Source organism: Ambystoma mexicanum, chromosome 11 (genome assembly GCF_040938575.1).
Source record: "Ambystoma mexicanum isolate Mex_15411 chromosome 11, UKY_AmexF1_1, whole genome shotgun sequence".
NCBI classification, from domain to species: domain Eukaryota; kingdom Metazoa; phylum Chordata; class Amphibia; order Caudata; family Ambystomatidae; genus Ambystoma; species Ambystoma mexicanum.
In genome coordinates this window covers 698268339-698280963 of record NC_090934.1, presented here as the reverse complement: position 1 = coordinate 698280963, position 12625 = coordinate 698268339, and positions in this window count along the sequence as shown.

Below are 12625 nucleotides of genomic sequence, written 5' to 3'. Positions count from 1 at the left end.
AGGTGGACCTGCGTTTGGAGACTACATTTCATTCTCATGGAGAAGGTCATTGCTGGCCTTTGGTCTCCGGGGACTCTACCTCCTGACATCACAAGATCTCCCCGAGCCTTTCTGAGCGTGGTTTGGTCTTGAGGTCAAACAAAAGGCCCTGGGTAAGTATTGGCCTTTCGGTCCACAGCACAATCCTCCCACTGTCCCTGCTGGGCATGGGCAGTGGTTGAGAGACGCACACCTGCAGCCAACAAATGGATGTGACTGTGTAAGGGAATGCCATTTGGCGCAGGTCTGACAGCCCTAGTTTTTTCAAATTTATTTTAATATACAATGATGTGGGTAATTTTGTTTCAGAAAGGGAGTCTACTAATCAGACACTTTTCATAATGCTCTTTGCCAACATTATAGTGCACACAGATGCCTTGCAGTCCACTGACAATGTCAGCACCAGCTCTGCTGTGCCACAGCGCAGGTTCAAAGGTCATCTGGGCATCTCTGACAGCTGCAGGAATTGAAAGTCGCTGCAGGCAGAGATAGCAATTTACATCTGTACCTCTGAACTTAATTATAATAATTGTCTGCCTCAATCAGTAAGGTAGCAGATACATCTCTAAAAGTAAGTCATGCCTGGTTGTGGCATGGTGGATGATAAGAGCACACAATTATAAGGCCACATCAATATGATATACCAGTGTCGAATCTGTGAGCAGGGCTTACCCATGGAATGACTGATGTTTATTGGTGTCTAGGCTAACCAACTCTGCAGCCTCTGTGTAGAACAATAGCCAGGATGCTACCTTCTTTGAATCTCTAGTAGGGAAGGACACACCTTCCCCAGGGATTAGAAACTTCCACCGGGATGTCGGATGGGAACGGTGCTTCAGAGGCTACACCAACATAATGAAGGGACCATTACACCAGAGGGAATGTAAGCCTGGAAAGGGGTTCCGACAACTTGCTTTCTGCTAAGGCTGTCCTCTTCTTCATTCCCCCTCTATTTCCTGCAAGGAAGGCACTCTGGGTGTGGTGTCATAATGCAAAGGGCCCTTGCTACAGCAACAAGGATTGTGGTATTTTTCCTATAAAAAGAGGAGGAATCCCATCATTATTTGATTCATATTTGGACCATCAAGGGAAGAAGAAGGATACAACCGTGGACCTCTATTGGGAGTGCAGTCCATTCCAAGGTCCTCTGTCATAGAGGTGAAGATAGAAGGCATCCAAGGTAGAGGAGAGCCCTGTCCCCTAACCATCCCAGGGAACAGTGGGGATTACTACTGCAGGGCCAAGGCACCTCTCTGCTGGCTGCACTTGAACCAGGCTCCTGTTCACTAAAATGTAAGGATCCCCTTTATGTGCCGACCAACTTCCCTGAAGTGGGAGTGCTGAACAGAAGGGCCCATATTGTTCCCTGGAGAACCCAGATTGGGCACCCCACCAGTCAACCCAGAATTTAGGGAACAGCCTTAGGTTATGATTCCCACATTGAACCACTTGTTAGCTACACCGACCTGGATATTGCCTGCTTGTCCCAAGCTCCTTTGTGCCATGTTCCATTGCTGCTAAGATCGCACCGAGCCAATAAGGTACTGTTAAGAGGCCTGTCCCCCTGATCAACTTTTGGGACCATAGTGAATTTAAAGCCACTCTTCTCTGCCTTTTTCTATAAAGACCTTGTTAAACATTGACATTGTGCCAATTAAGGGTCTGAACATCCATTCTCGTCTACTCAGAATGCCATTCCACAGCAGTCTGCATTCTCTTTGTTTTCTTTTTGGGAGGATTTGTAATCAGATAATTGCATTTTATTGTTTGATTGATTAAAAGTCTATATATTTATATAACCTTGATTGGACATTCTTCCTTCTTTTGAAACCATTATACTTCAGTTGTTTAGGTGGCTACTGTTATCTACTCACACCACTCCCGAATATATAGCCTGCTTCGGCCTGCTCTCACGTGCTGTGCCTGTTTCCCCTTTATGACTATGATCCCTGTTGGTTTAGTAGTAGTGTGGAGCTTAGTAGGTGGTTTAACCACTACTCCTCCCTGTACTCCTGCAGAGAAGTACTCATTTCATTGCAGTTCACCAAGGATCCCCACTGTGTGAAGGTACCTAGGAGCGTGGGGTTGGGATGAAGCCTCAGGTCGGCAACAGCTGGTTTTGTGGGCTCCCTCAGATAATTTTTAGTAATCCCTACTGGGGCATGCTAGACAAACTCTCAGTTGAAGAGCATGCATGCTTTTATTCAGGGGTGGGGGTTATAAGGATACTATCTTTAGCCAGAAATGTCAGCCGTATTTCTCGCCAGGCAGGATGAGTCATCAGGGGACGTGCTTCTGTAAAAGGAATTACAGGGAGCCTTCTCCTATATTGGATTCCTCTTTCTCATTAAGCCCACCTGTGGCCAAAAAGTGCAAGCGCATGGCATCGGTCTCGGACAAAAGCATTAGGAAAATGGAAAATTGTTAAAGAGAATTTCAGTGAAGAATTAAGAAATGCGTAAAGAAACAAAAGGAGCGTGGCCCCGTCTCTTCTTCGTTTCCCTCGCACTTTTCTCGATGTGATTCCTCTTCTGGCAGTGAATCTCAGGGACAGAAGCCTTGGACAAATAAACGTTTACAAATTCTATTGCCCATGTTTTTCAGCAGATGTTGTTCCCAAAAGCATTCACTTATACCACTATGAAATACTCAGATCTGACGGTAAGACAATTTACAGAAACAGCACAGAGATGACTTCTCCTTATATCAGATATCCACAAAAAAACTGCTGAATGCAGAGAATAAGACAGCATTTCACTGTCCTACTTTTTGAATACGATGTAACCTTTAGACAAGAAGGATTAGTCTCGGTTGCTGAGTTTATATGTGATTCTTTGATGGCAAGCCTAACAGGGCAGCCGTCCTTGACTCCAGAAGAGGCAGAAGTACGGGCTTTGTTGACAAGAAGGTGGGCAAAGCCCTGAAAAAGAACTATTAAAACCATTATTAAAACACAATCATTTTATTCTTATTTAATCAAAACACAAGTCTATAGTGCTACATTAAGGGGATTTGAACCATCACTGTGTATGATCAAGTTTTGAATACTTGATTTGGTTTTTACCTTTTGTTTTGTAGATTGTTGTATGTAATTACAATGTATTGTGTTGATACATGTTTTTAATGCTTTTGGATATGAACTAGCAGGTGGTTAGACTTGCGTTTTGATGAAATAAGAATACAATTTGTCTTTTAATAATGGATATCTGTTTTGACCACAATGTTATTTTCTGTATTTGTTTAAGAGGTTGCTAACAAGAGTTCTTGATGATGAATAAGGGTACACACGGTTTTATGAATAGACGGTGACCTTCCTTTTGTTTGATTGCATTTTGTATTCCATTTAGTAGGAGGGTCCTAAACCACATAGTGGGAAAGCCCTTGTGTGAATACTACTACGCAATCTTATGCCATCACAGGGATCTGCAATGGAACAAGGTTGACAATTCTGCATCTATAAAGGCACATCATAGAGGCCAGTGTGATCGATGGAACTTAGATACTGTTCTTATAGTGTGCATACCTCTCATTCCATCTGATACATTTAGCCTTTTCAATGACCATTACCAAGTCCCAGGGTCCTACGCCCCCTTCCTGGAAGCCGTCAGTGGTAATTTCCAATATTTAAGAAGGGGGTCAGAAGTGACCCTATGAATTACTGACCGATATTGACCTTTCAGATATTCTAGAACAGCGTATGTTATGCCAGGAACAGCTAGTCCCTTTTATTTCCATAAGGGATCGGTTCACTTCCCTCCTATCCTCAGATACCGATGAGGTGAACAGACAGCGAATTTCCCTTTTGCCGTGGGAATATATTGCCCTCCCTTTTGGTCTGAAATTCGCCCCAGAGTCTTTGCAAATATGCTGGCACCCAATGCCTGGGCTACTTCTTGAGAGGTGGTTGTACACTTTTCCTTACATCGACAACTGACTCATTCACTGACCAACTCAGAAGGCTGCCCTAGATGGTGTATATGCAACAAGCCGATTATGAGTTCCTGCTCAATCTGAAAAAATCCCATTGAATGCCCTCACAGAAGGTCCAGTTCATAGGTGCCCTCTTTAATACCAGAAAGGGTTTGATCTCTTTCAGAAGCCAGGAACATACTTTTGGTGCAGAACTTGCTCTCCAGTACTCTGTTCAGATGGATGCAGCTCGCCAGTGGCTCCACCTCCAGGAGCTGATAAAAGCATGTGTGTTTGCTTACCTTGGGTACACCTACATATGCATCACCTGACTTCACATATACACAGGCGGTGGTTTCTCAGTTCTTTGAATTTTGATATTATTGTATTGTTTTCATCATTTATATAGCACCCTCTCCCCATTTGTATGGCCTCAATGTCCTTTGTGGTTGGAGCACCCTCTGGGACCATAGTCCATGTGTGTGAGATTCTAAGAGTTAATTCATAAGATGCGTGTGTGCATTTTGACAGGTTAGGACTTATGTGGGTGCTGGCTATGCTCCAGTAAGCATCCCTGAGGTCAGGCAGGTGGGCGGGTTCTTTTGGTGGTTTAGGATAGAGTGCTAGTGCCAGAGATTAGATGTGTGCACAGCAGGCCCAACATTTATCATAGGTTGTTGCTGTATACTAATGGCAAAGGTGTTTAGGTACATCAGGGGTTTCAGTGTGGACGGCTATGCAAGCTGCCAGACCGGAATTGCATAGCCATAGCTGCATTCTAAAGTGCATGGATGGTTGGCGGTGCCTGCGGCCTGTATCCACAGACGTGGTGCAAGGTTAACATCCCTTAAACTTGGATGAATTCATCTTCAATGTCATTTTTCTAGGTCCAACATGATTGGTTGGACTTGCTAGTTGGGGTCTCCGTATAGTGAGAGCTTGAACAGTGGCAGAGTGGCCCAGAGGATTGGGGGAGTGATGTACGATTGTCTGTAGGATGGGGGGATTTATCACGGGGTTCCATTGCAAATGCTGCCGGAATCCCATGAGGTTTGGTTGGATAAGTATGTTGTCAGGTTTGGCCAGTGTTTCTGTGTGCGTATTTATAGTATAGCGTGCAAGAAGGTTTCAAGAGGAGGCTGGGAAGAGCCAGGTTTTGAGGGCCTTTCTGAAGCCCAAGTGATTGTCAGGGAGTTGTAGCAGGTCAGATTGTGGGAGCGCATGAGTGCAGGGATTGGTTCAGATATATGTTGAACAGGAGAGGAGATAGGGATGCTCCCTGTGGGACCCCTTTTGGTAGTGGTTAGGATGTAGAGGTGAAAGCGGGGAGGAACATGATTTACCAGTGATTAGAGATGAAAAAGGAGATCAAGTGAGGGAAATGTCTTTGATTCCTAAAGAGTGTAGCCTGTCTAGGAGAATGGTGTGGTCGATGGTATCGAAGGCCACAGAGAGGTGAAGGAGAATGAGTACAGTGCATCCTTCCGCATCTGCTTTTCTTTTTAGGTCATCCCAAACAGACACTAGGGAGGACTCCGTTCCTCAGAGCGGTATGCAGGCAGATTGGGCAGGGTCAATGAGGTTGTTGGCTTCAATTAAATGGCAGAGTTGCTTGTATGCTGTGCAGTTCATGAGTTGGGCCATGAAGCGAGTGTTTGAAATGGGCCGATAGTTCTGGGGGAGGAGTCGGTTGAGTGTAGGTTTTTTGAGAAGGGGAGGGGTTTAATACGTGGTTTTTAAGGATTCCGGGAAGTTTCCCGATATTAGGGAGTGGTTAAGGATTGAGCATGCAATACTGCCTGCGCAGTTTGAGGCTAGGTTGTTTTTGAGGAGGGTGGGTGTGCAAGGATTTTCAGGGGAACCTGATGGACGGCTTTGTGCTAGGAGCGAGAGGAACTCCTGGTGTGAGATCAGAGAGAAAGAGTCAAAGGTTTGTATCGGGAGGGGTTTTGGACAGTGAATGGGCAGTGTGCGGGTAATGGATTGGGTCATTATTTTTAATTTAGAGATGATGGCAGAGTGTCTGTCGATAGCGATGTTGTGGAAGTGTTCTGATAAGCCATTGCATAGGGATTGGGTGGAGGTGGGGTAGGTAAGCACAGAGAATTGAATTCAGAAATGATTCTATGCAGTTCCTTGCTTGGATTGCGAGAGGTCTAGATTCTGTTCCCATAGAATGCTTTCTTTGCTTTTATGATTGCCAATCTGTAAGCCCTTGATAGTCTTGCTATGACGGTTTTGTTGTGGGCAGTTGGGTTGGATATCCAGGTCCGTTCCAGACTGTGCTTGAGGATTTTTAGCGATTTGAGGTTGGTGGTGTACCACCTTGGTGTGGGGCCTGATCTCTGAGTGGGTCGTTTTTTCGGGGCAAGGGTTGCGAGGGTGTTAGAGAGCCAGAGGTCGAAGAGTTTGATGGGGTTGGGGCCTTTCTGGAGGGAGAGTGCTGGGAATGAGTTGAGGAGGGAGATGGCTAGATCCGGGGTGATGATGACTTTGTTTCAGAGTGGGATGAGAGATATGGAGGATGGTGGTGGCCGGGCGTGGCCTTGAGCAAGGGCCGTGGTTGAGAGTGGTACGTAGAAGAAGATTGCTGAGTGATCTGTCCATGTTAGGAGGTGTGGAGGTAGTCTGGATAGGATATTTGTGGCACTAAAGTCTGCATAGTGATGATTGGGTGAGACTTCAGCTAATTCAGTGGTGGACCTCTCCAGGGACTCTAGAGAGGGGGCTTGGCCTCAGTACACAGGATGCCATCATCATAACAACAGATGATCGTTCTCTGGGATGGGGACTCTCTGCTCATCAGGAACCATCCTGGGAGGTGGGACTACCTAGAATCTTAGATGTCTTCCAACTGGAGCAAACCTAAGGCCATTTCTAGGGCTCTGAGCGCTTTTCTGCCTTCCATTCAGGGGAAGTCTGTGCTTGTAATAACATACAATACAACAACCATGACGTATGTAAACAGTCATGGAGGTACCGGATCTTGATCCTTTGAGAAACTGGCCTTCACCATGAACATTTGGGCAGAGAGACACCTTATTCCTCGGTCTGCCTCTTACATCAGGTGCATAGACAATGTAGCAGCATACAGTCTGTGCAGGGTAGTTCCTTCCTCCCAGGAACTCACCCACAGTCCTGGCGTCTTTCATTCCTTGAACTCTACTTTCAGGGTTTGTTAGGGAGAATTCTCTGTAAAGGCTAATTTCCCAAACCTAGTGAGTCACCCAGCAGCTTTGCTGGATTTTTGGGGTTTATTTCTTTCTCCTGCTAAGAGTGAGACTCTTTTTACTCCCACTCTTAGACATGATTTGAGGTGTTCCTTTGCCTTTCCATGTGTTTTATGGGCTATGGGGTCTTTTACTCCATATGGTTTCATGTGTTTTTGATGTGGATTACACAGCACCCTCCTTGCCGTAACCCAGGGGTGTCGTAGCGACCCCCAAACATAGACTCCATACCCTGGGACTGACTACTGTCTCCCAGGGCATGTAAAGTCACCATTGGCTTTACTAGTCCCAAATTATGAACAGAAACCAGTACAAACCATCATATTGTGGACGTACTGGTCGGGGCAATTCGATTGCCCCGGGGTCTGTTGTTCGAGGGGGCACGTCTCTGTCCCCCCTGATCGAGTTTTGGCTGGTGGCAGTGGATACTACTTTTTATATTCGACCGCGAATATATCTCTATGGGATTTTTCCATTTTTCGAGGCTACCAACTTTAATTATTTAATTCCTATAGCCTCGAACATACCGCCAGTTTATTTATTTAATATTAATTCACCGGTTGGTATTTTTTGCCAGAACTCGATTCTAAAATGGCGTTTGTGTTCTCTTCTGTGACTCCAACCCAAGTCGAGCCCTTTGTTCCACTTTTTTGGCGGTGTTCTCCACAGAAGCCTCCAAAAGTGGTGCCACTCTGTCTGGGTACCACAGGGGGTGTGGGAGGGGGTTTAGGCACCCTGGACTGAGTTGCCTTGGCAACTCAAGTCGCACTCTTGTGTGATTGGCCCAAGTGGTGAGCCGGCCGGCTCACCACTTAGCATGTTTGATTGACAGCTAGGCTGAATGAATGGGGGTTTGCTGCATAAAAGCAGGGCTTTGGGGACTGGAACTTCAGAAGTCGCCACAGGACCTAAGAATCCGAGGAGGGAGAAGCTGAGCCGACCTGCAACGACGACACCAACGGTGGAGCCCTGCTGAACCGTCTCACCACTTTTCCCGACGACAGAGGAGATCTCCAGTCCGGAGAGTCTTCTTCCTTTGACTGGTGGGGATAACCAGTTTTGCCTTCTTTTCGCCTTCCTGGAGCATCTCGTGGCCGCCTTGCCCGTGCCAAGCACCACGGCAACCAGAATACCACGATTTACCACTACCGCGAATAGAAAGGTAGTACCTTTTAACCGGAGAACTCCGCGGCTGGTTTCTTCCCTGGCAGTGCAACGACCTTCATCTTTCCTCCACGTCGAGACCTCCTCTTCCTCTGGACGAAACACCGACTTGCACCCGCTGCCAGGAACAACTGCCCCCGCTGGAGCATCCTTCCCACTTAAGGTACTGTGTCCCGCCTGGCTTTCCTTGCGACGGATCGTTTGGGGTGACAGTAAAGCCTCGAATTTCTAACCTGGGATAGTCTGGGACAACCTAGCTAACTTTTCCTGACTTTAATTTCATTCTTTGTGTGCGAACTATCTACAAGACTCTTTGGGCATAACCCCACTGGGTGATCCTGGACACATTTCGCTTGCTCTCTCTAAGAGTGGGCCTGGCATTTGAACTTCCTTGCTCTCCAGTAGACTTTGCCTAACCTGCCTCACTGTGGTTCTTTGAAAAGTATTGAAATTTGTGTGCTTCCATAACTCTGCCTTTTTCCCCTCCCTTTTTAATAACTTATTAGAGTGCCATCTTATGCTAAGCGCTCACCTCTGTCTGAAAATAAGTGGTGTTTCTCATTAAGACTTGTCTAATAAGCAATTAGGGTTGTATATATATAATAGTGACTGTGTGTTGAATTTACTTACCTCTTGTGTGCTAGTGTAATTTGCAAGTGTGTCTTTAAATAAATAATTATATACTTTTACACCAAAGCTCTGGTCAGTGTTTGCTTGTGCTACTGTATCTCTGTACCTATTGTGTATACTCTATATACTGCCTAACTCTTCTTGAGGGAAGTCTGACTGCTCAGCCACAGCTACCAGGTAAATCTGGGTGGTACGGACTGCTACCAATTGGGTTTACTGCCAACCACCTGTAGTCCTAAATCTTTTGCAGTGGTCCCTAAGGGAACTGCACAGGTTTCTGCCTAACAGGGTTCCCCGAATAGGTCTATTTGTATCCTCTAGTACAGCCTTCCCCTCTCTTCTGCTCCAGGTTCCCTCATCTAGCAGCGTGTGGGACGAATGCTCTCTCCACCCCAAGGTTTCCTGATCTCCTGCCGGACAGTCGATGTGGACCCCCTCTGTTTTATAAACAGTTTGTGTTTGAGGGCCGAATCCTCATCTTTATGAAATTGTTACTTTTACTAATTGTGCCTATAATTAGTACCATGATTCTTGAACCACATTAATTTTTAGTTTTTAAACTAAATATTGTCTATCTTTTATTCAAATGTGTTATTTGTGATTTAAGCATTTTATATGTAATGTGATATGTTGAGGTTGTTCTTTTTAAGAAAAAATATTAATAATTATGCACATATTCTGACTAAAAATGTACAAATGTGCACTTTATAACTTTTCTTCTGATTGTTATGGTTGAACAATATTTTTACCCAATAAAGAATTCTATATAAAAAAATAACATTCTTGTTGGTATCAATGTCTTAACCTAATTCAGATGCACTTCAATTGGGCAAACTTCTATATGGCTTCAGACTCGTAGGCACACACAATCTCTAGAATCAGAATTTAACAAAAATACACAAGTTGGTAATCCTTGTTCTATACATATCTCTAGACAACCGCCACCGCAAAAAAACGTGATGTCAAGGTGTGAATGATTAATTTAAGGTGATCAAAACCAAAGAAATAACCTCACTGTCTGTCAGTACTGTGAGAAACCAGAGGGTGTCTCACCTTCTTGTCCCCAGGGATCTCTCTGTCATGATCCCCAGCAGAATACAGGGAACACTCGCACACAACAATGGGGGGAGATGTAGCAACACGGGTAAGGTATGGACATTAAAGGTTGCTGGCTGGTGTAGGCACCTATTCACAAACACTGGCAACCTCCACCAAGATGGCCGCCAGGTTAAGACACTGCGCAGAAGCCAAGATGGCCTCCAACCAGCCCATGCTTCAAGTGTCCTTGGTGGTCTAGTGATGCAGGGTGCAGCCCAGGGCTATAAACCCACGCCCTGGGCCACACCCTGTGCTTAGCGTTTTTTCCTGCTAACTTACAAGCAGTGTAACGCTTGCCGCTCTGCACGATTCACATGCAAGTGCAAGAGGACTTCTGTATTCCGGCTTCCCGCCAGTCTCCCTGCTTACTGGTTCCGGATTTCTGCAGTTCTTTGGACTCCTTGCCGACTCGCATACTTACCCATACTTGAATTAGAAACGGAGCGCTCCATTGATCCACCGCAGCTTTTTCCGCTCATTGACGGCTTTGCTGTGGAGATCCGGCAATTGGTTTTAGGTATACGGATGAATAAGAGCTATGGTTTGTTAAAGCTTCGTAATGACGGCGCCTTAGACCAAAAATATTGTTTTGTCATGGTGTATGGCATTCTTTTATTGTCCGTGGGGTTATCAGAATACTGTCTTTCTTGCCCCAGCAACCACTTCCTTTAAAATTACAGGCCCTAGAGGTGTCTGTTAAACATTCTAATGGTTTTGGCATGGGCACCGGTCTGTAATATCAGGTGGATGCTTTTCACGAATCCGTGCATGGTGTCACATGATGGGAAGTACAGACCCACCTACGTGATAACATGATCGTTTTTTAAATACACCTCAGCGTTTAGTCTGACATTTCGGTTGTTTTTTCTTGTCGTAGGAAGGAGGAGACGGATTAGCGGCCCACTCGCTCCTGGATGGTAAGCTCTATGTTTAGTTACAGAAAGAGCATCAGTTATAGCCGGTATATCGTGCGCGTAGGTTCATGTGCTATAATATGAGAAACCTGCAGCATTGCTCAAAACCCGGAGGTAATACCCTAAACCTCCTTTAATAAACAAAGAAAATGATATGGCCGAGCTGTTGCGCATACTCCAACGACAATCAAAGAAATAGTATATATTCTTTTGCAATTCCGAAATGAGTTGTTCCAAAGTGGTTTATTCCAAATTAAACTGATTGTTGCCTCAGTCTTAGGAGCACAACGTTTACAGCCAACACGTGTTTCGACCCTAGGACTTCCATACATCCACATAGAAATATAAATGGCAAAAGATGATAAAAACATAAATTGTATCAAACAGTAACAAATAATCCATAAATCAGTAAAATTAAAAATACATACCATATTTCTAAATTGACGGAAACAGGATCAATAACCAAATTAGGAACAAGGGACAACAAATTAGTATGTCCACTGAACATGAACCTTAAACTGTAAAGTAGACAAGGGGGGGTTTGGAAACCCTGTCTGTCTTGGCGCTGGATTTCAAATGATGTCACCCGTTAGGTTAGTGCGTCTAGCACGGCCAAATGATGAGTCTTACTAATTGGTTAGTTGTGTTGTTGATTTTATTAGCATGAGGCTGCTGCTGTTTTTATAGCCCATGTAGTGCCATTCACATGAAAAAAGCCGACACGTGTTTAGACCAGTATATCTTTATCAAGGCTGTGATGTTGTGCCATAGTGACATTGCCAATTGGTGTTGTGGTGGGTGGCGGGTTGCTGTGAGTGGTGATGTGAGTCGTGACAAAGAACATTGTCAGGTTCCATGAAAGCATGCAGATTGCATTTGAGTAGAATAGTGACAAGGTGAGTAAGATGTGACAGATACATGCATGTCAAGTTTTAGAAAATAAAACATGATAGTCAACAATTGGAAGGGCCCACTTGGTAATAGGCTCGAGGTGCACCAAAGGGCGAAAAGAAGGAGGGGTAAGAGTTAAATGATTTGAACGCGTAAAGCTCAATATTAGAGGGAATTTAAGAGGTGGGAGGATGTTTTTACCGGAAGATAAATGAGGAGTCATGTATTTGATTACAGAGGCTGAATAGCAGCTACTAGGGGAGAGAACATTAATAAGGTGGTGGAGCGTATGGTTCATGGATGGGGGGTTGTGTTAACGAAGGGTGTGGAAGACGGGGTTGGGGTGGTGTTGCTAAGTAGCTGGTGCATGGCGCAGGCTTGAGGTTGTGTCCTGGGCACAACGTCCTTTCATCGCCTGCATGTTCATCCCCAGGCATTTTAATGAGCACATTCAATTGAATGTGCTCATCACATTTTTTAGGGGTAGTGGGAAAGGGCAGATAAGGGTTTGAGTGGGTAGGCAATAGTAAAATTAAGTGTGGGAGGGGTGTGTGGGGGAATCCCCCCAAGCCCCAAAAAAAAAACCGACGAGCATTTTTGATGGAATGTGCATGTTAAATTGACGGGGAATTAAATTACAGGCGATGAAATGACATGGAACCGTGTCCTGTGACCCAAAGAGAAGTGTATTAACGGTGGGGAGGTGGTGAGCCTAATGGTAACCCCAGTGCCCTAGGGAGAGGTTCGGCA